At 40.8% G+C, this 22,431-nt stretch overlaps 1 pseudogene; it reads right to left on the bottom strand.

Annotated features, from left to right (window-relative positions):
* Positions 1–11,865: 11,865 nt before the first annotated feature.
* On the bottom strand, positions 11,866–20,592 carry LOC118356504 (annotated as a pseudogene).
* Positions 20,593–22,431: the final 1,839 nt, after the last annotated feature.

The raw sequence follows: 22,431 nt of genomic DNA, 5'->3' as shown, positions 1-22,431 counted from the left end.
TATTTCTATTGCCACAACATACGGTTGACTACTAGCAACCACCCTCCTTACCAATGGAAATAGATTCATTAGTGCATTTATTTTTTTATTATTTGTTTAGATTTATTTATTTATTTTAAGAGGGAGGGGCAGAGGGATACGGAAAGAAAGTCTTTTTTTGTGGGGAGGGAGAGAGTCTTTTTTTAATTTTATTTTATTATTTTATGTTTGTCACCATACAGTACATCATTAGTTTTTGATGTAGTGTTCCATGATTCACTGTTTGCATATAACACCCAGTGCTCCATGCAATATGTGCCCTCCTTAATACCTGTCACTGGGCTAACCCATCCCCCCACCCCCCTCCCCTCTAAAACCCTCAGTTTGTTTCTTGGAGTCCATAGTCTCTCATGGTTCGTCTCCCCCTCCAGTTGCCCTCCCCCTTCATTTTTCCCTTCCTTCTAATGTCCTCCATGCTGTTCCTTATGTTCCACAAATAAGTGAAACCATATGACAATTGTCTTTCTCTGCTTGACTTATTTCAGTTAGCATAATCTCCTCCACTCCCATCCATGTTGATGCAAAAGTTGGGTAGTCATCCTTTCTGATGGCTGAGTCATATTCCATTGTATATATGGACCACATCTTCTTTATCCATTCGTCTGTTGAAGGACATCTCGGCTCCTTCCACAGTTTGCCTATTGTAGACATTGCTGCTATGAACATTGGGGTGCATATGGCCCTTCTTTTCACTACATCTGTGTCTTTGGGGTAAATACCCAGTAGTGCAATTACTGGGTCATAGGGTAGCCTAAAGAGAGTCTTAAGCAGACTCCATGCTGAGCACAGAGCCTGATGTGGCGCTTGATCCCACAAACTTGAGATCATGATCTGAGCTGAAACCAAGTGTCAAACACTTAACTGACTGCGCCACCCAGGCATCCCAATTCATTAGTGCATTTAAATCTAATCAGATTAGAGAACCATTTCCAGAAGACTCAAAGCCAATTCACAGAACTCATCCTTAAGATTTCATTCCTCCAGAGAGGCGACAGCTGGCTCAATTGGCAGGACGTGTGACTCTTGATCTTGGGGTCATAAGTTCAAACCCCACATTGGGTGTAGAGCTTACTTAAAAAAATAAATAAAAATAAAGACACTGTATCTTGAATTTTCAGCATAACCTCAACATCTTTTGAAAGCCCCATCTAAATTTCCTTCAGAAGATTTCATTCCTCTGGAATCACTCTTGGTAGCAAAATCTGTACCAGTTGGAGTTAAACTGGAGAAGCAGAACCACTAGGATCTATCTATATCTGTATTTATATCAGAGTTTCTCAATAGTGGCACTATTGAAATTTTGAGCTGGATAATTTTCTGTAGGGAGATGGGGGCCTGTCCTGTATACTGTAGTTTATTCAGCAGCATCCCTGGTCTCTACCTACTAGATGCCAATAGTACAATTCCACCACCCCCTCCAAATTATAACAACCAAAAATGTCTCCAGACATTGGCAAATTTTCTGAGGGGCAATATTGCCCCAAGTTGAGAAATACTGGTATTTCTATCTGTATCTATATTTATCTGCATATATATATATATATACATATATATATCTGTTTATCTGAGAGAGACTTGTTATATGGAATTGGCCTTATATTATCATGGGAGCTGGTTAAGGGGTCTCTGTAAGACTGTTTCTCCACATATGATAGGGTTTCAAATGCACAGGGAAGGCAGTGAGGAAGGGATGATCACAAGCAGACTGGAACCAACAAGTCTGAGCTGGAGTCCCATGAGGAAGAACTGGAACTCATGTAAGCTAAAAAATGGCCAGTGCTTCTCTTCCAGCCTCCAAATCTCCTAGGAATCTCCTGTGCGGCTGACCTTAACTGGAAACAAAGAAGGCAATGAATTCTGAGAAATGTAGTTCAGCCTAGGCTAGTTGACACATTACAAAACCATCACAAGATAGTTTGTTCAAAGCAGGATTCCAACTAAGCACACATTCAAATGACAGTAATAACCAAGCTGGGAGAATTTGTAGTTACAAAGACTAACTATAAAAGAAATGATGAGCTAAAATGGGTCAAAATCATATTAAATATCTAGGAAACTTCAGAAGTCCACAAATTGAAAGTATGTCATGTATGAGCACAAATTGTTTTTCTTTATTAATAAGGTTGAAAAGGGATTTGTCTGGCACAAATTTATGATCCCTTTTATATTCAAAAAGATCTCAGCCAAAGCAAAACGTTTAACAGAAAGATAAATTTAATGTTAGCAAGTACATTTGATAATTGTCCCAGGAAAGATTTGGGGTAATTGAATGGAAGTATTTTTCAAGTAATCTTCAATAGTCAGCATTTTATTTATTTTTTTTATTTTTTGATGGTCAATGTTTTAAATGTGCCACCAAGACATTTATCTCAGAGATTCAGGAAAGCAACCTCACCTCTTGTGTCAGAGCAAAAGCGATCAGCATCAGATTGGAGAAGATGCTGAACATTTACTCCATTAGTAGCAAGGATAGCTCCACTTTTTCTCTAAGATTTCCCAGAATCTTCCTGAGGCCTCAAGCAATTCATACAGTCACCCAACAAACATTTATCGAGCCACTGCTGTGTGCCAGCCACTTTTCTAGGTGCTTTCCATGTAGCAGAGAATCAAATAGACAAAGAATCCACTCTTAAGCAACAAGCCTTCCAGTGAGAGGATGTAGACAGTGAGTCAATAAGCAAACAGATAGATCTAGTTGTGATAAGTGCTATGGGAGGAAATATTGCAGGATCAAAGGATGGATTGTTATAAGGTCAGGTGCTAGTGCCTTTTTAGAGCAGGTATTCAAGGAAAAGTCCACTAAAAAGATCTACCTATAAGTAGAGATCTGAATCAAGTGAGGAAGTGAATGAATGAAGGTTTCTAGAGAAAGAGCATTCTAGGGAGAGAGAATCATAAATGCAAAGGCCCAGAAGATTGAAGCAGTTGGTGTTGTAGAGGTCCAGTAAGAAGCCAGTTGGGAGATAAAATCAGGAGAGACCCAGGGGCCAGTCCTCAGAGACCATGGTTAGGATTTTCTACTGAGAGACAAAAGAAAGCCATCAAAGAGTTTGAAACAGAGTGATATGACCTGACTTTTGTTTTAAAAAGGACCTTTCTGTTTGCTTTGTGAGGAACAATGGTGGAAACAAACAGATCGAGGAGGAGGCTATTGGAATCATCCAGGAGAAAAGGGGGATAGTGATAGAAATAAGGAGAAGTGGTTGATATTCTGGGTATATTTTTAAATAGAGATTATGAGATTTGCTGATAGACACCATCTGGGGTGAGAGGGGTGAAAAAGGGGGGGTCAAGTCAATGCAATTATTAAGAGGAACTCCATGGTTAACTTGTTTCTCTTTCTTTTCTCCAAGATTTGTCTTTTATCTCCTAAACATTTACTTGTTTTTAACTGCCTGAAGTATTTACCATGCCCCCAGCCCTACAAATGTAGACTCCAATCCAACTCTACCATTTCTACTTCTCTCTTTTTCCTGCAAAAACCCTCTGAGCCTCCTTCCTGCCTGTTCCCTATCCAGTGCTCACCCACCACTCCATTCAAAACCTTGTGCCCTGACACTAACCTTTTCATTTAGGTGTTAAGCAGAAAGTACCTGATGTAATTAATTCATAATCCAGCTAAGAAATGACTAATAGCCTAAATTAGAAAAGTTTTCTTATTAGGGAGGTTATTTTAAAGAGCTTTGAAATCACCCAAATGAGCCATTTTCTTGTGAGTGAATACTCTTAAGTAGTAATGGGTTTTATGATCACTTGTGAATTACACTCAGTTGATGACTGCCCCCAACCCACGCAGGTCTTCTGATGACTCTGCTCAGAGCGCAGACTTTATAAAAAAGGAAGCTACAAGGAAATGAATCATTATCTTTAAAAAGCATCACCATCATAGCTTGCTTATCATTATTAATGAATGAAGAAAAGAGGTGGAAAATGTGAACAAAGCCCATAACAAAGGCAGATATTTGTCTTTATTTGGAGCTAGCAATTTCGAAGGCTCCTCACAGCAGCCTGACTTGGTATAGATGCCCAGGGAAAGGCTCAGCACTTAACCTGCTATATCATCTGAGTCAGAGTGATATTGGGGTGTCGTTTCCTTTTATCACCTTGAATTATCTATTGACATGGCTGGCATTTAATTTCTATCATTCCGTTTTTGCAGATTAAGTTTCTAGGGGGATGAGAAGAATCTGGGTATTTTTGTGTCAAATCTGGCATACACACACACACACACACACACACACACACACACACACACACACTAAAACCAAAAGCTAAAACAAAAATCTCATTACTTGCTATCACTTTTCCTTTGAGAAAATATGAACAAATAAAATCTTATAGGTTGTGTACCTGGATTCACGTATCCATTGAGTAACTAGAATAGAGGAGCTAGAGGCGGTATCATTCACTTCAATTTTGTCATAGCAATGAAAGCACATATTCTTAGAACCACACATCATCTCAAATGGAGGCTGGCGTATGGAAAATCAGCTGGCTGTGCTATGTCAGACTGCTGGTTGCTAATATAATATCCACTCTGTCTTTCTCCCTTTGTTAAAAATTGCCAATTTTACTTGGGAAGATAATAGATCTAGCAAAAAAAAAAAAAATATCTCCCAGCCTATTGTGTTTCTAGGTTTGGTCAGGTGACTAAGATCTACCTAATGAGATATAGATGGAGTTGTTGGGAGAAAATTTTGGGAAAAGTCTTACAAAGAGAAAGAGACAGCTTGTGAATATTCCTTTCATATTTTTCACTTGATTTTTAATCTTGAATTTGATGAAATTATTAGAGATCTAGCCACCATCTTGGATCACAAGGCAACATTGAGGATAGAAGCCATTTGCTAAGGATACCATAGCAAAAGGGAGAAAGACACTATATCCCTGCTGCATTGGATATTTTTAGACTTCTTTCATAAAAGGGAAAGATAAGCTTGTTGTTCTTTTAAGTCACTATTATTGAAAGTCATTGTCATGAGCAGCCACATGTAATTCCTAAATGATACAATGATTTACAGTATACTGACTTGTCCTCAGAAGCCAAGAAAATTTTGGCAAACCATAATAAACTAACTAAAATGTGTATTTTTAGATTCCTTCCCTGGGTACTCCTGCCATTGCCCAATGAGTTCTTGAACAAAGTGGCCATGGTGGCAGGGGTGAAGTTTATGCATAAACTCAGCAACACAGACTTCCACTCACCAAGGCTGACCTGGCTATAGCCACTGCTGAGTGCCCAAACTACCAGCAGCAGAAACCAGAGTCTTCAATATGACACCATTCACCAGGGTGATCAGCTAGCTATCTGGTGGCAGGTTGATTACAATGGACTGCTTCCATCATGGAAGAGGCAGTGTTTTATTCTTAATGGAATAGACATTTCATTTGGGTGTGGATTTTCCTTCTCTGAACAAAATGCTTCTAGCAAAACTACCATCCATAGACTTAGAGGATGCCTTATCCACTGTCATGGTTTTGCATGCAGCCTTGTTTCCAATCAAGGAGCTCACTTCATAGCAAGTAAAGGGTGACAGGGGGCCCAGGCTCATGGAATTCACAGGTCTAACCACGTTCTTTACCATCTTAAAGCAGCTGGCTTGATAGAATAGCAGAATGGCCTTTTGAAGACTCAGGTACAGCACCAGGTAAGCAGCAGTACCTTGCAAAGCTGAGCAAAGTTCTCCAGGAGGCTCCATAAGATCTAAATCAGCATCCAATATATGATGCTGTTTCTACCTTAGTCAATTTCTGTAAATCCAGGAATCAAGGTGTGGAATTGGGAGTGGCACCTCTCACTCTTGCCCCAAGTGATACACTAGCAGAATTTTTGCTTTCCACACCTGTGATTGAAGTCTCCAGTGGTCTAGAGGCCTTAGTTCCAAAGAGAGGAATGTTCCTACCAAGAGACCCAGTCATGATTTCTCAAAATTGAAAGCTGAGACTGCTGTCTGGCCAATCTGAGTGCCCTGTGCCACTGAATGAATAGGCAGAGAAGACGGTTACTCTGATTGGGGTGATTAATCCTGGTAACCAAGGGGAAATTGGGTCACTACTATAGTATAGTGGGGACAATGAATGAGAAAGAAGTCTGCCTCTTGGTGCTCCCACATCCTATGGTTAAAGTTAGTGGAAAACTACAACAACTTAATTCAGGCAGGGCTCCTAAAAGCTTAGACCCTTCAGAAATGAAATTTTGGGTCACTCCACCAGGTAAAGATCCAAAGGAAATGAGGTGCTTGCTAAGGACAAAGGGAATAGTTATAAATACCTACTATACCCACATGACCATTGCAGAAATGAGGACTATAGTAGTTATGAGTATTTATTCTTTATTGTAATATTTATACTTAATAATTTAATTTTTACACATAATTTAATAATTTAATATTTTAATTTATTTTCCTCTGTCATCTTCTTATCATCTAATATAGGACCTATTAATAATTGTTAACTTTATATCATCTTTAAGTTACATGACGTAAGACAGGATCATGAATCAACAAGGAGAAGAATCTATCACCCGAAGACACAAAAGAAACTTTCTATCCTCTTCTGGGAAAAAGAGTAGCATGTTTTCTGTTTTATGTAGGATAATCTTTATTTGGAGATTAAGTATGGTTCAAAGAGATGTACTTGAGTTCAAAGTCAACAAAAATGGACTGTGGTAGCTTTGTAATGTCTTAATTAGGCTAGATTAACTACATTTCCCAGAATTCATTCTCTTGTTTCTGGTCAGGTTAGGCCACAAGTATATTCTAAATCAGTTGCCTCAATTGTCCACTGTTGTAACTCAATCATTAATGTACCTGTGGTTAGCAGAAAAGTGGACCCCAAAAGATGTCCACATTCTAATCTCTAAAATATGTGATATGTTATATTACATGGCAAAGGGATGGAATTTAAGTTATTAAGCTGCTGAGCTGAAAATAGTGAGATTCTTTTGGATTATCCAGGTGGGCCTAATGTTATCACAAGGCTCCTCAAAAGTGAACGTGAGAGGCAGGAGAAGAGTCAGTGTCAAAGTAGTTAACACTTGACCAGCCCTTGCTGGCTTTGAAGATGGAAGGGGGCCATGAGTCAAGGAATGTGGGTGGCCTCAGAAACTGGGAAAGGCCAGAAGATGGACTGTCCCCAGAGCCTCGAGGAGAGAACCCAACCCTGCCAACACCTTGATTTTATCCCAGAAAAACCATGTTGGATTTCTGACCTCCAGACCGATGAGAAAATAAATTTTGTTGTTTTAAGCCACTAAATTTGTGGAACTTGGTTACAGCAGCTGATACAGTACACTTTATTGACCTTCCTCTGTTGTGTGCCTCAAGTACTCACTTCCTCACTATCATTCTTGGTCACTTCCCAAATAAACTCATTGTACCTGAATCCTTGTCTCTGGTCTGTGCTCTGGAAATCTAAACTAAGACACTTCCCCTCCTCAACAAATTCTACTAAAATGACCAAAAGTATGTAAAAATAAGGCATAATCTGTATAGTGATTAGGAGGTAAGGACAGATATTAGTAACAGGCCAAAAATGCATTGTACAAATTGGCTTACATTGAGGAAACTAATAAATATGGTATATTTCAACAAGATTGGCTGGCAAATAAAGGAAGCAGGTGATTACTATTACTCCACAGACCCAGGAAAATCCCCACCTCTGAGAAGGAGAAGCTATAAAAAAGGGCTTCCAAGAGAAAGCAGATATGATAAAAGACAAAGTACACAAGGAATCATACCAATATTTCTCAGAAAGATTAGCTAAATATAGCATTCACTCTCAGTTTTCTCTTGGTTGCAAACAAAAGTAAAAAATGGTATTATATTGATTCTTAACATGGGTGAATCTCTCAGGAGAAGGTTGAGCTCCCACAGTCTACACATAAAAACTAAAACAAAATAATTCAGAGAAGAAACAGCTCCTTTTCCATTGAGTTCTTACTAATTGTATTCTTCAGGGTTCTCCAGAGAAACAGAAGCAATAGGACCTGTGTGTGTGTGTATCCTTCTTGCTCAGGAGAGGTCAGTCTTTGTTCTATTAAAATCTTTAACTGATTGGATGAGGCTCATCCACATTATGGAAGGCAACCTGCTTTACTCAAGGTCCACCAATTCAATGTTAATTTCATCCAAAAACATCATGAAAACAACAAAAAAATGTTCGACCAAATACCTGGACACCATGGCCCAGCCAAGTTGACACATAAAATCAACCATCATGCCAGTTCCCAAGCTCCTTCCTGGGAAGGAAGTTCTTCCTGGGAAAATGGAGTTCTGTCCTGACCCAAGAACACCACATTCCCAACGTGAATGAGCTAAGCTGTGGAGGAGGTCATCTGAAACCAATCTAAATCCTACAAAGGCTGTTTGAGCTGCACCCATCAGGACTCACAGGCAGCCACTGAAAAGAAACCATTTGGAAAATCAATTAACTTTCCTGTCATGAGGTTTTCTCTCCATAGCTCACTCTCCGCTGTATGTAGACAACTTAATTCAACCTCTAACAAAATATAGCTACGAGAAACAGAAATACTTTCACATTCCCAATTTCTGGGACTAGAAGATTTGGATTCTGACACAGAATCCATCTCAAATCTTAGTACTCAAAGAACTTGTAGTTCCCTTTGTAAAGCTGAGGCTATAAAGAAAAACCACTAGACTTTTGAAAAGTACTTTGAGCAAAATAAAAAGGCCACTTGGGGATTCAGAATAAGTGTATCCATGTGAAACTGTTTTATACCAAGAAAAGTTCAGTTAAAAAAAGTTTAATTTGCATCTTCAATAAGATTTGTTGGAAATCTGTACTCATGGTGTTAGAGTAGGTGGTTAGTCAGGCTCCAACAGGATACCCAGAGGTCAGCAACAAGGAGTCATGGCCAGCTATGGGAAAGGTCAGAGACCTCACCTGGTAGCAGTTCACAAGAAGCTGGATCAAACCAGACAGGCCCAAGATGGCGGATGCCATGACAGGAAACCCCTGACCAAATAAGGAAGAAAAAGCACAAAACCCTGCTTCCTGCCCCAAGTAATAAATATTCTGCCCCCTAGTTAACAACTGTCAATAAAAGATAGAAAGCCAACCCCCAGGTCACTCAGCTTGCTAGCTTGCTAGCCCTCTCTCTCTCTTTCTCTCTCCCCCCACTCCCTTTCTCCTTCACTCTCCCACTCTCTCCCTCTCCCACTCTCACTCTCCCTCTCTTTTGAGCTCATCAGCTCTCATATCTCAAAAGTGTAGTTTTCACTTTAATAAACTTTCCTGCTTGTGTTACTCATCTGCTGTGCTGCATGTCTGTCTTTGAATTCATTCTCATGACAAGACCAAGAACCTTAGGACACTCCTTTGGATCTGGCCTGGTGGAGGCCCCAGGGACTGGGGTCTCCCCAGTTCACTTGGCAACATCTTTCTGGTGACCACGAAGGGAAAAGGTAACAGAGGATTGGGCAACCCTCTTCATCAGTGAGTCTCTAACGCTCACCTCCTTGCACTGGAGAGTTGCTTAGTCACTGTTGTTTGTTCTACTCTCTCTTTCTGATCTACCTGGGAACTGGATAGTCTGGTAGCGTTTATGAGACACTGATTTTCAGCTCCAAAGAATAAAGGGACACTTGTTATTTCCTGCCGAAATGTGTTCTTAGGCAACTAAGGACCTTGGGAAATGTCTCAGGTTATTCCTAGAGATGTGTAGCAGTCCTAAAGGGAACTTACTTTCTTTTTCTTTTTTTAAAGATTTATTTATTTATTTCAGAGAGAGAGAGAGAGAGAGAGAGTAGAGGGAGGGGCAGAGGGAGAGAGAGAATCTCAAGCAGGCTCCCCACTGAGCAGGGAGGCTGACGAGGGCCTTGATCCCAGGACCCTGAGATCTTGACCTGAGCCAAAATCAAGAGTCAGATGCTTAACTGATTGAGCCACCCAGGCGCCCTGGAACTCCCTTTCATGGTAATTAATTTCTGGCCTGCCAGGGGTCACACATGTAAGGATTGAGCATCCAGTGCTCTGAGCCGCCCCCCCTGGTTGTCTTGAACTTGCAGCGGGAGAAACCAAGACTGCTTCGTGGCCACTCATGGAAGTGACAGCCAGAAGCACCACACCGAGAGATCCATTACACCGATCGCTAGGTGAATGTCCAATATTCGCAGGCTGTCTGTATCTCATCAGAAATATTTCTTTTGGTCCTTTCTTTTGTGTTAACATGTTGTGCTTATTTCTCTCATCTTTTCTGACTAACTACAGACACTCCTCTCAGCCCTTTTGCATTGGCTCCATCTGACAACAGCTGGAAGGGGGACGACTCAGAGTCAGCACTGGACAGATCAAATGCATTCGGGTTTGCCTTATTTTTTTCCCTAATTCATTTGTATTTGTTACAACCTTTTAAAGCAGAATGTGACTTGAGCATTACATTTCTACTCACAAAACTCACTGAGTTACTTTTTGGACACCCTTACAACACGCCTAGGTAGCCTTATAATTTTGCTACTCTCAACAATGCTCTTCTTTGGAAAACAAGCCCTATTGATAGTTACTCCTATTAAATTGGTTCAAATCGGTTCAGTTTCACATACTAGTTTCCAGAGGCCTGGTACATGCAGTTGGTAACTACAGGGGATAGAAGATTTAAAAAGTAGATCCTAGGGGTGCCTGGGTGGCTCAGTGGGTTAGGCGTCTGCCTTCGGCTCAGGTCATGATCCCGGGGTCCTGGGATTGAGCCCCACATCGAGCCCCGCATTGGGCTCCCTGCTCGGCACAGAGCCTGCTTCTCCCTCTCCTTCCCGCTCATGCTCTCAGTCACCATCTCTGTCTCTCTCTCTCAAATAAATAAATAAAATATTTTTTAAATAAATAAATAAAGTAGATCCCAGAAGGTGAAAATTGTTTTAACCAGTATTTTTTTAAAAACGCAGAACACTTCAGTGACAAAAAAAATTGGTCTTACTAAAGAATCCACTTGATAGCTAAACACTTTAGACCACACAGTTAACATTAGGTTATGTAGCACATCTTACAACAAATGTGACCTTGCCCTGTTAAGATAAGCCAACATGAAACTAGGAAAGAAAAACAAGCTAGGCTTCAGCTCCATCATATCACAGTATCACACGCAGAAATAGAAATCTCATTTTCAAGGACATTTTTCTTTACTTTGGTTAACATTTTAAAAATCTATATGGCATGACAAGAACTACTTAAGGGGAAGGTAAAACTTCAATTTCTGAGTGGGTTCACTTTAAGAGATGATCTTGAGAGTGGGGGAGGCTTGCCTTTATGCTGAGCTGTGTCTGGAGATTGGTTTCATGTCTCCTGGGTCATGGGATGCTCTGATCCCTCCCCATGCTTCCTCTCATATCTACTTCCGCATTCTCCTCCACCAGTGGTGGGGCAAAGGAGACCTGCAAGATGTTCTGCCACCTATCACAGAGATCCTATAACTCCCACTGTTGTGTTTGCCTGGGTCATCATAAAATCAGCTATAAGCCATTTCACTTCCTAGCGAGGGACCCCACCGAATGAGACTTTTCCCTGCGTGTTTGCTTTATTCACCACTTAATTGAATGCCATTCAACCCAAGCAATTCAGGGATTCAGAGAATTGGAAAATAGAGATTAATTCCACCTGTATTGACTGCCAAGTAGAAGGGATCAAAAGATTTCTGCAGGTCCAGACCAGAAATATTTAGACCATTAAAGGGACCCCCATCCCTGGGGGCCACTGTTTGCCACCAACTGTTGAGAGGCCTATCAGAACAAGGGGAATGAGTTATTCAGCGATCTCGGACTCATGACAAGGTCCACTCCTAAGGAATCCGCCCCAGGACTTCAGGGTTACGTATCAGACACTGTTCTTGTCATCCCTATCTGGGTCTTCAGGAAAGCTGACATTCCTGGCACTGCAAGCATTGGGAAGAGGTGTAAACCACGGGATGCCAGGGTCAGCCAAGTCATCCCACAGCCTGCCAGCCATTGCTGTGGTGACGGAGCGAAGGGACAGCAGGCTGGGGGTGCCCGTGGTCCACTTGCCATAAGAACTCTCCGAGAAAGAGTTCCTAATTAAGGTCCTATCAAGATCCTGGGAGAGAATCAGCTCTTCTCCGGATAATAGGACCCTGGACTTCTATCGAGTTTCTTTGGAGAGAGTTGGAGCCCTCTCTTGAGAACAATGTGAACCCAGGTTTAGTTGCTCCTTTTTACTCTCCCTGAAGACAATGGAAAATTCCACTTCTGTCTCCAAAGATTCTCCCCTAAGGTGTATCTTGAGATACTATGATCATCTCCCATTAAAGAGCCTAAAAAAGGAAACAAAAACCACTGGTTCACCAGGTTTACATACAATCTCAAGGCAGGGGAGGAAACCCATGTTGATTGAAAGGAAGGATGGGCAAGGGCTCCCCCTTCAGGAGGCAGGCTAGGCTGAAGAGGTCTTCAGGTCAGGGACACCCACCTGAACCAGGGACGATAGTTGGATGGTTCCAGGGAGATGTCCCTGGAGTCCAGACTATCCAAGGAGACACTCTTCGGGTTCAGCAGGGACACCTCTAGCCCAGGAGACTGTCACTATCTTTCCTCTAAATGGGTAACCAATCCTCAATCCCATCTGACAGTCCTTTAGGATGCATCTTGAGAAACTGGAACCAGTTTGACCCTGACACCTTGTATGCTTCCTTCCCAAGTCCACTTCTCTTATAACACTGTTGGCCTCAACGTGAGCTAGAGGACAGGGATGCCTGACAAAATAAATAAATAAATGGTAGCCTTAACTATAACATCATATTACAACTTGACCCCTTCTGGAAAATGGACTCAAATCCCACACGGTCACACCATTATGGCCCTATACCAAAACCCTGATTTGTCCATACCCCTTTAGAGGGCTTGAGGACACCCCTCTCCTCACCCTCTACCCCTCAATCCACCATAGGCTCACCTGCTTCAGGTGATTTCTACTTTTGTTCTGTTAATCTGCCCCCTTACCTATGTTCCATCCTGTTCTCTATGTGCCACCCCCATTGTCTCTCATAAACAGTTGCTGCCAAGATCGTGTACATGCCTCCCTCTGTTTTTCCCCGAGTCACTTGTCTCCTCTTTGTTTGCTTCTGCTTTTGTGTGTCAGATCTGGAATATATCCTGAGAGGACTGGATGAACGTTGCCTGACTCTTGTGGTATGGGGGGCTTTCTCCCTCACTCATTTCCCGGGTTAATGGCTATGATACTTGGAGCTAATTGTCTGGTTGGTCTACCTCAGGATGGGGATTTTAAGGAATATTCTCAAGCAGCTGCCAAAACTCCTTTTGTTTCGGAGAGGTTCCCTGTCTTCTCTGGCCTGACAAGGACTGCCTATTTTCACTCGTTGCTGGAAAGAAAACATGGATCAGTTCATTTGTCAGAGCTGAGGAGCTTTAGGACTGGGAGTCCTCTTTCCCTGCCTTCTGGGCTGTTCTCTGACTCCAGCCTTGCAGGAGGCACCTCACCTCTTCTGCCTCCCCCTCCCATTTGGGCACCACAATGGGCAGGGCTTGTATAACCAGCTCCTATACCATCCTCCATACCTCCACTGTCATTGGCTCCTGTCCCTCCCATCCTTAGTACCAAGGGGGAAAAAACAACACCCCAAGCTGCTGGGCTACCTGTTTATGAGGTTCAAACTAAATCATCTCCCAAATCAGCATGAAGGGGCCCCAGGTTTCCCCTGGACTCAAAACCATCCACTTCAGATTTCCCCACAGGAGCCCAAAGTGCAACTGACAGTGGGGAACAAATTGACTTTTGGTGGATACAGATGCAACATATTCTGTATTAAAGCTAATTAAGTGTGTTGGCTCCATTAAGATAAACATGTCTTTAGAGTTATTAGCCTTAAATATAAAACTTTTGTTCTCCCAAGGTTTACTATATGTCAAATAAGCTCGTGTTATCTCTGTTGCAACTTGTCAGCAAAAAGATGACTTAATATGGTTAATTTTATCTGTCTCAAAGTTTTAATGGGTAATTGTTAAGAACAAGTATGAATAAACAAAAAGGTTTATAGGTAAAACTTTTAAATAGCTTTCAAAACTTTCAGTAACCTGAAACTTTGAAGCTGTTCTAAGTTAAATGATAACTGGCTTGAATTCATTGGATATCTAAGTATTTTTCAAAGAAGATAGAATACTAAAGTATTAATTACTGAATGTAGATTATCTGCTTTGGGCCTGTTATTGCAGAGAAATAGGATACTTGTGTCTATTAGTAAACATGCTTTGTGCTTTCTTGAAAGATTGTACTATGGGGGAAAGAAAAGAAAGACTGTACTATGGAAAAAACAAAGGTTTTTAGAAATCATGAAATGTATTTGTAGATTTCAGATAAAAATTCGATATAACAGTTCACAATTGGTTACTACCTAATTTTCATTGGACACTAAGGGTTCTAAGAGTTAAAATTCTGCTAAATATAGGGGTGCCTGGGTGGCTCAGTCGGTTAAGCATCCTACTCTTGGTTTTAGATCAGGTCATGATCTCATGGGCCGTGGGATCAAGCCCCCCCGTCGGGCTCTACGCTCAGCGTTGAGCCTGAAAGATTCTCTCCCTCTGACCCTCCCCCCATTCACACTCTCCCCGCCCCCCTCTCTCAAATAAATAAATAAATCTTTTTTAAAAATTCTGATAAATGTAATTAAGACTGATAGAAATAAGGGAAGCAACACTGTATGAAAGGAAAGTAAGATGTGTTTTTGATTAAAAAAAGGTATGAGGAATGAGAATACATTAAGAAGTATGTGCAGTCAGAACTAAAATTGAAATGAATGGATTTTTTAGGGGGGGGGACAGAGGGAGAGGGAGAGACTCTTAAGCAGGCTCCACGCATGGAGCCCAACTCAGGCTGGATCTCAACCCTAAGATCATGACCTGAGCTGAAACTGAGAGTCGACTGCTTAACCTGCTGAGCCACCCAGGTGCCCCGAAATGAGTGGATTTTAAAAGTACACTGGTATATGATTGAAATTCTGCTCTTCTCTCTGTTAAAGAGACTAAGTTTTCTTGGATTGTTCATCTGCACTTGGTAAGAAATTGTAAACAAAGCGTTTTGTTTTTTTTTTTAATTCTTTGCCCAGAAAACCAAAGCTTCTATGTTTTGTCTTTATCAGGTCTTTGATTACTTAAGAAAGTTAAAACTTCTCAATATTAAAGGAGCTAAGTTTTGCTAAAAACTATATAACTTCCTGTAGAATTGCTTATTGCCACCTTGGTTAAATATAAATATTAAATTTGTAATGATCTGTAATCTTATTTAGGCACATGCTTTAAACTTTCTGAGGGTTTTAACAAATTTCCTGAGGTGTGATTTGTCAATGAAGTCTTTTTGACTAGTTACACTTGTCTATTCAGTCTGTTAAGTTACATGGGAAGCATTGTCAAACAAATAATAATAAGCCTTAGGTTGTATATGGTATGGATAAATGCTATAACTGTTCCAGAAATTATATGAAATTCTTAAAGTTTTAATATGTTCTGGCATAAGGTTATCACTTGACATTCTAATTATTAAAATGTTCCATGTCACAGAAATAACTAGATTTCCTTGTCAGCTGCATTATAATGAACTCTCATCAGATCTTTAACCATGTCTATTTCTGATTTTTTTTGTCATTTATAGTTATTGTTCTGATGCTCTTGCAAAATGTGTTTCGTCTTCAAGGAGATTCATGGGAAGGATTTTTGACAAATACAGATTTCTAATATATATTTAAGATCATAAAACTAAGCTGAGTAGGAGTTTCCAGAACTAATGGGAAAGCTGCATTCAAACAGAACAAGAATTAGTAAGATAGGACTAAATGAGTTGAGGAAGATGATTATAGTTTTTTTGTGACTTTTGTTTGAAATATTGCTTGTTCTCTGATGTTTGCTCTTCTAGATTTAAGGAAGTTTTCTCTTAAGACATCTATGACTTACAGAACTATGATAAAATATTCCTTTGTGAACAAATTGAAACATTTATCTTTTCTCCCTACCTAAACCCCCTGAATTTCAGAAACTCTCGGTGAGTATTCTTTCTTTCATGGAAATATAATTTGTGTAAGTTCAGTGAGAATCTGTTCTCCCTGTAACAGGACACCATTGGAAACATTGGTTATATTACCAAGGCTTTGACTGGAATGTCATATTTGAGAGACATGCATAGCCTCAGATATGATCAGATAGCTTTAAGGAATGAAGGTTGACTTTGTGGAGCCAATGGAGGCCCTTTGGAACTGTTGGCCTGGTATCTTGCTTATGGAGTACCCAGCCACCCTACCAGGTGAGTAAAGAATGTCACTTCCTAGAGGGTGCAGGAAATTCAGGACATTTTGGGGACCTCAAGAAGAGGAATTCACCCAAATCTATAGGTAATGCAAGCAATTCTGATGACAATTATTTGGCTTGGCTCTGGCCTCGAGAGGCTATGAAAAGTTCAATCTAGAGATTCCTTGTGAAAAGTTCCAATAAAGCAAATTTTAAAAACCTTATACGGTCAATCACTATTCTTACTGAGCTTATGTACCTAATTCAGCCAAATTTGTTTAAACTGGACCTGTTTTACAAATTAGTCTTGATTTGGCTATTTTTGATAAAAATGAGGGTGATTACAGACAGAAATTATGTTTCAATAACACATCTTTGTAGATACCAGATTTTAATACTATTTGTTATAAACTAGACTAGATCCTAAATTCTTGTGGTTTCCTCAGATATCTGGCTCTGCCCCTCCAAACTATGGTTTCTAATTTTCTTCCATTCTCTGGAATTAAAGTCATTAAAAACTAAAACCGTCCTTTTTCCTGAAGCCCTACAAACTAAAGCTGGACAAATTCAGGTCAACTTCAGAAAAACTGCCACAAAACTCGTGTACAGACAATCTTTGTGCCTGTTCTATGGGCCATCCAAAAGGATCACCAAAGACATTTGAATCACAAACCAGAAAAACCCATCTGATTGCTACTGCCTGCTCCACTCCATCTGAGGATGCTTTGACATTTAGAAATCTCCTCACTGACAGCCCTCAGGAATCAGGCACTGGGTTTATAATTTGCTCCAAACATCAACCTATGTTTTTCTTTTGTTTCCATGGAAGTGCCTCTTATTAATTACCTGATTGCTTGCTAAACAAAACAGAGTCTATATGATGGCTCACACCACCTGCTATATCTATAGTAACTCTTCCTGGGAAGTAAGAATCCATATAGAGAAAATCAGGCAGCAAGCCACTTGGCTGCAAGAGGCCCTTGACTACATTCTCACAAAACTTAGGGGAGTCTACACAGTGACTAACACATTGTGCTGTGTATGGATCAATTCATCTGGAGAGGTTAAAGAAAGCTTCTAGGTCATTGGGACAGTAACTAACTGGACCACAGTTCCCCATAAACCCACCCCTACCTCCTCCTCCTGATGAGACTCCTTGTTCTTCTGGCTTCCAGGCCTTTCATGGTTATACCTTCTTGTTGGACCCTTAATAACCATACTCCTTATTCTAATGTTTGGACCTCATATCCTAAAGTTACTAAAAAAATGGATTTTCTCTCACCTCAGCCCGGTAAATCTCTAGATAGTGGTCTGCCACAACCCTCAAATAAATGACTATCGAAACCCACTAGGCCAAGTCACAACTGTCCAACCAGGTTTCCTGAAACTTAGATAGCAAATACTTCTGGAGCCCTCCAGCAGTGTGAACATCCCACACCAGCATGAAGTAGTTACAAAAGATGGGCCACCACCCATTTTCCCTTAAGATTTTAAGGGCCCAGGGTCCTTGAGGAAGAAATGTAGACAGTCAGGCTCTAACAGGATACCCGTAGGTCAGCAACAAGGAGTCATGGCCAGCTATGGGGAAGGTCAGAGACCTCACCTGGTAGCAGTTCACAAGAAGCTGGATCAAACCGGACAGGCCCAAGATGGCGGATGCCATGACAGAAGACCTCTGACCAAATAAGGAAGAAAAAGCACAAAACCCAGCTTCCTGACCCATGTAATAAATATTCTTCCCCCTAGTTAACACCTGTCAATAAAAGATATAACCCAACACCAAGGGTGCACAGCTCTCTCTCTTTCTCTCCCTCCCTCTCCCTTCCTCTCTCTCGCACTCTCTCTCTCTCTCTCTCTCTCTCTCTCTCTGCCCCTCCCCACCCTTGGCTGCCATATCTCAAAAGTGTACTTTTTGCTTTAATAAACTTTCCTACTTGTGTTACTCATCTGCTGTGCTGCGTTTCTGTCCTCCAATTCATTCCTGTGACAAGACCAAGAACCTTCAGGGACTCCCAGTTCACCTGGAAACAACTGAAAGAATATAACATTGGGAAAGACTGCATTCTGATAAAAACTAAGATTACTGAACGTAAACACACAGAGACGGTAAAGAGCAGACTGAAAAATGCAAAAGAAAGAGAATAAACAGTTCTTTTAACAATTAAGGAAAAGATAAAAGGATGAGGAAATAAAGCTTATAAATAAAATGAATAAAAATATAAGGATATGTTTTTCTGTTATATTTTCTACAGAATCAGATGATGCAAGTTAAACGGAATAGGAACTTCAGGCAAATATCCTGTTGGTCCCTCCAGATCCACTTGCTGTATTTTCCACCCTGCTTTTTGTACTAGGAGGCTGACCTATCAAGATGGCTTCAAGGGTTCAGTCTATGAGAGGCACCGGCAGGGAACAGGAACATGGGAGAAGAACAAGGCCCAGATATCTACTCCTCCAGCTGCCCATTGCTTAACAGTGGCCATGCTCCTCTACTGAAGGTCACAACCCCTACACCTAGCCCTCTGCTAGACCCAGGTGCAGCCCACAGTTTTTTCTACATCCTGGAAAACTCTCCTTCCCTGTACCCTTTCAGACCCAGGGGTGGTCATTGAACTTCAGCTGTTTCATTCCTCGTGCTTCGCCATCCCTTTGCTTTTCTTTAACCCTTTCCAAACCTTTGTAACTCATTAAACTCTACTCAATTACCTTATTTGAGAATTACATCATTATTACGCTACTTGAGATCTGCGTGGATGTATCCATGAGCCCTGTTGCTCAACTATAGACTCCAACAGTTAAAACCAGAAATAGATGAGCGGGCTTTAACTCAGGCTCTAACTAAAACCCTTTGTGCTTATTTCTTATCGCACTTTCTTTAGGCATTAATGAAGATGTTTTGCAACGATGGGAACTTCCCAACTGCCAGGCCAGGAAAGCCCTGATAACAACGGAATGCCTAGAAAGCCACACCCCACATGTCCCCTTCTCTGCCTATGATCCTGTGCTGAACACACACTGACCCCCCACCCATGACCACACACTCTCTGCCTGCTTTCTTGCTCATTCCCCCCTGAACTTCCCCCTATAAAATTCTAGGTGTCCATCTTGTGGGTGGAGAGATTGGTTGTTAAAACTTGAGCCTGCCACCTGCCCGGCTGCCAGCACTCAAAATAAATGTCTCCCTGTCTCCTTTTCAAACCCTTGTCTCTTGAGGTATTGGCTTCTCTTGCAATGAGCTTATCTGAGTTTGTTTGGCAACAGTGTTGGCAAACCCAGCCAGGAGCTGTGCTTTCAATTTGTCCAGCCCCCCGCCAGAATCCCCTAGGACAGAGCAGTTGTCCAGGGCAGCATATGGGGCTCACTGTTCATTTTCTGAGTTAGCAGCTTTGATAGATCGATCAGTAACATAAGCACTAATTAAAAATAATAATAACATGAATAGAGGAAAAACTCCAGGCTTTAGGTCAGAGTGACCCATCTAGCAGAAAAGATAATGAAAGAAGTTTCTTGCTTTGAAATGAAAAAAAAAAAAAAACCTAGGATAGCACAAAGATTAGAAAGAGAATCATAAACTCATCCAGGCAGGGGGAAAATAAGTTACCTATGATAAAATAATTTTAAAAGATCAGGCTGGTTTCAGATCTTTTTTCTGTAATGCTCATTGTCAGAAGACACTGAAGCGTCATCAACAAAATTTTGAGAGCCTACTTAAGCTGGAACAGAAAGCTATTTACAGCCATGTAAGAACTTAGGAGAGTGTACCATCCACAAATAACTCTAAGTAATATTTTCTTTCTTTTGTTTTTAAAGCACTTGTGAACATTTAATGAACCTCCCTCCATGTGGCTTCAATCTACCAGGACAGAGGCCCCCCACATACACACCCTTAATCTTCTCAGCTCTTCTACTGAATAATTTAGCCTTCACAATGACAAGGCTGTTTGGGGAGCTTTCCCTTCCCCAAAACCTTGTAGTAGCTCAATCGTGCCACATCAATGATATGAGCAGCTCCAGTCTTGTTTTTGGCAGCATTTACCGTTGTCTGTTCACTGACCAAGGTCCACAGTTTATCAAGGCTGACAGTTGGGAAGCAGCTCTGGTTCCTATTTAAGTGGCAATTCCTCAGACCAACTTTTCCAAAGTAACCTGGGTGATATTTGTGGAAGGGGATCCTGTGATAATGCATGCCACCAGCATTACCCCAGCCCCCTCAATGGTTCTGGTGCTTGCCAATGAGGCTATGGCCGTGGCTCATGTGGCCCTGAAATTTCCCGTTCTTTCTCAGCCTGGATGGCATGTCAGCAGCCCAGATGAAAGAGAGTCTGAGTAATATTTTCAAAAAAAGGATAAATTCCAGCAAACCAAAAAGTGTATCACAATAAGTAATTTCAATAGAGAGAAAATATGATTTAAAAGCAATTGTGAGGGGCGCCTGGGTGGCTCACTCAGTTGGCCATCCAACTCTTGATTTTGGCTTCAGGTCATGATCTCAGGGTGGTGAGATCAAGTCCCACGTTGGGCTCTGTGCTCATGGGGGAGTCTGCTTGGGGCTCTCTCTTCCTCTCTCTGCCCCTCCCCCCCGACCAGCTCTCTTTCTCTCCCTCAAATAAATGAATCTTTTAAAAAAAGCAATTGTGTTTTAAAAAAGGTGATTGTGCTGACTGCTTGAGATGAGTAATATTTATGTTCAGTGTTGAAATAATTGTTAACATGGTTATGGAATGTTAAGAAACAATTTTGAAAAGACATACAATTATAAAATAAACTAATCTAGGTTTAATATCCCAGATTATTCTAACAAAAACAGAAAAGTAAGGGGGAAGGGATAAAAATAAAATGTACCAATATTTCTTTTTCCTTTCTGTTCAAATGAAAAAAAGAAACACTTTTTTGCAGTTATTTCAAAGGAAAAACCTATTTTAATGCACAAATAATTACAAAATGACTTAAAACTTCTAAATCACAAACAAAAAGAACAAGTTATAGCAAAAAGTCTGAAAGAACAAACAGTAAAATATTAATAATATGTTAGAAAACAAAATTCAACTGACCAAATTTGAAGGTCTAATTGGCTTTATTAAATGATACAGGAATTGGGCAGCATCCCATCTAGCAAGTAGAGAGATGCTCTGAGGAGCTGTACAAAATGGAAGGTTTTTATAGGCAGGAGGGCGAGGCAAGGAAGCTATTAACAAAAGAAAAGATTTTTTCAGGCCAGGAGAGCTGATTTTGGGGGAAAAGGGAACAGCAGGGTTTTCATCATGCAGATTACCTCACTATAGCGCTGATTAGGAAAGTTCAGAGTGATTGTTACAAGGTCACATTTCCGGGAAAGGTTGAATCTAAGTCTTCCTTTGCTGTCCTGGGGGGCTTGTTGTTTCTTTTTTAACCAACGCTTACTCCTGAATTTTGAAGTCCTGGGGATTTTTACTTTTCATTTTTTGCTCATCTATATTTTATATTTTTCTATAATGCATATATATTTACTACTGTAAAAACAAACTCATGTGAATTTCCATATCTTATAAAATGAAATTCAGCTCTAATGCTTTTAATTTCTTGAAATTTGCATATCTCCTGTTTTTTTCCCCCCTCAAAAGTAGTTGAGACAGTTTAACAGACTTAAAATGTAAGACAGATATTGGGTCTGGATCAAGTTGAGCAAATTTTGTTTTTGGAGATTCCGGGGAACTTAAGAGCAAGAAGGAATCCCAAGTATAAGTAAACATACTGTCAACCTTAAGAATAAAATAGACAAGTTGTTTTACTAGCAAAATGAGTTTATTCAGGAATAGCAGAGGAACTGCAGTTCAGGTCAAGGAAACAAGGAAACTATGGCAAACCATAGGCAAGTCCAGAGACAAAGGCAAGGTCAGCTTTTATCGGGTTTTAGGAGGAAACTGGGGAAGGCTGTTTTGAACAAAAGTTCACTGGAAAAGAACAAGAGTTGGAGGTTGTCATGGTTTCTCATTGGCTGCAAGTGGGCAGGGAAGGATCTTCCATTTTTTTCCTTAAAAGCAAGAGATAAAATTCCTATGTGAAAAATGTCTTCCGTCTTCAAGATAATTCTTACCTTCCTTCTTCCTGTAGGTGATGCCCACTGCACAGAGAGGATCCTGCATGAGAGCTCCACCTT

Source organism: Zalophus californianus, chromosome X (assembly GCF_009762305.2).
Source record: "Zalophus californianus isolate mZalCal1 chromosome X, mZalCal1.pri.v2, whole genome shotgun sequence".
Classification (NCBI taxonomy): Eukaryota; Metazoa; Chordata; class Mammalia; order Carnivora; family Otariidae; genus Zalophus; species Zalophus californianus.
Note: the sequence above shows the minus strand (reverse complement) of the source record. Positions and strands in the feature narration are given on the sequence as shown.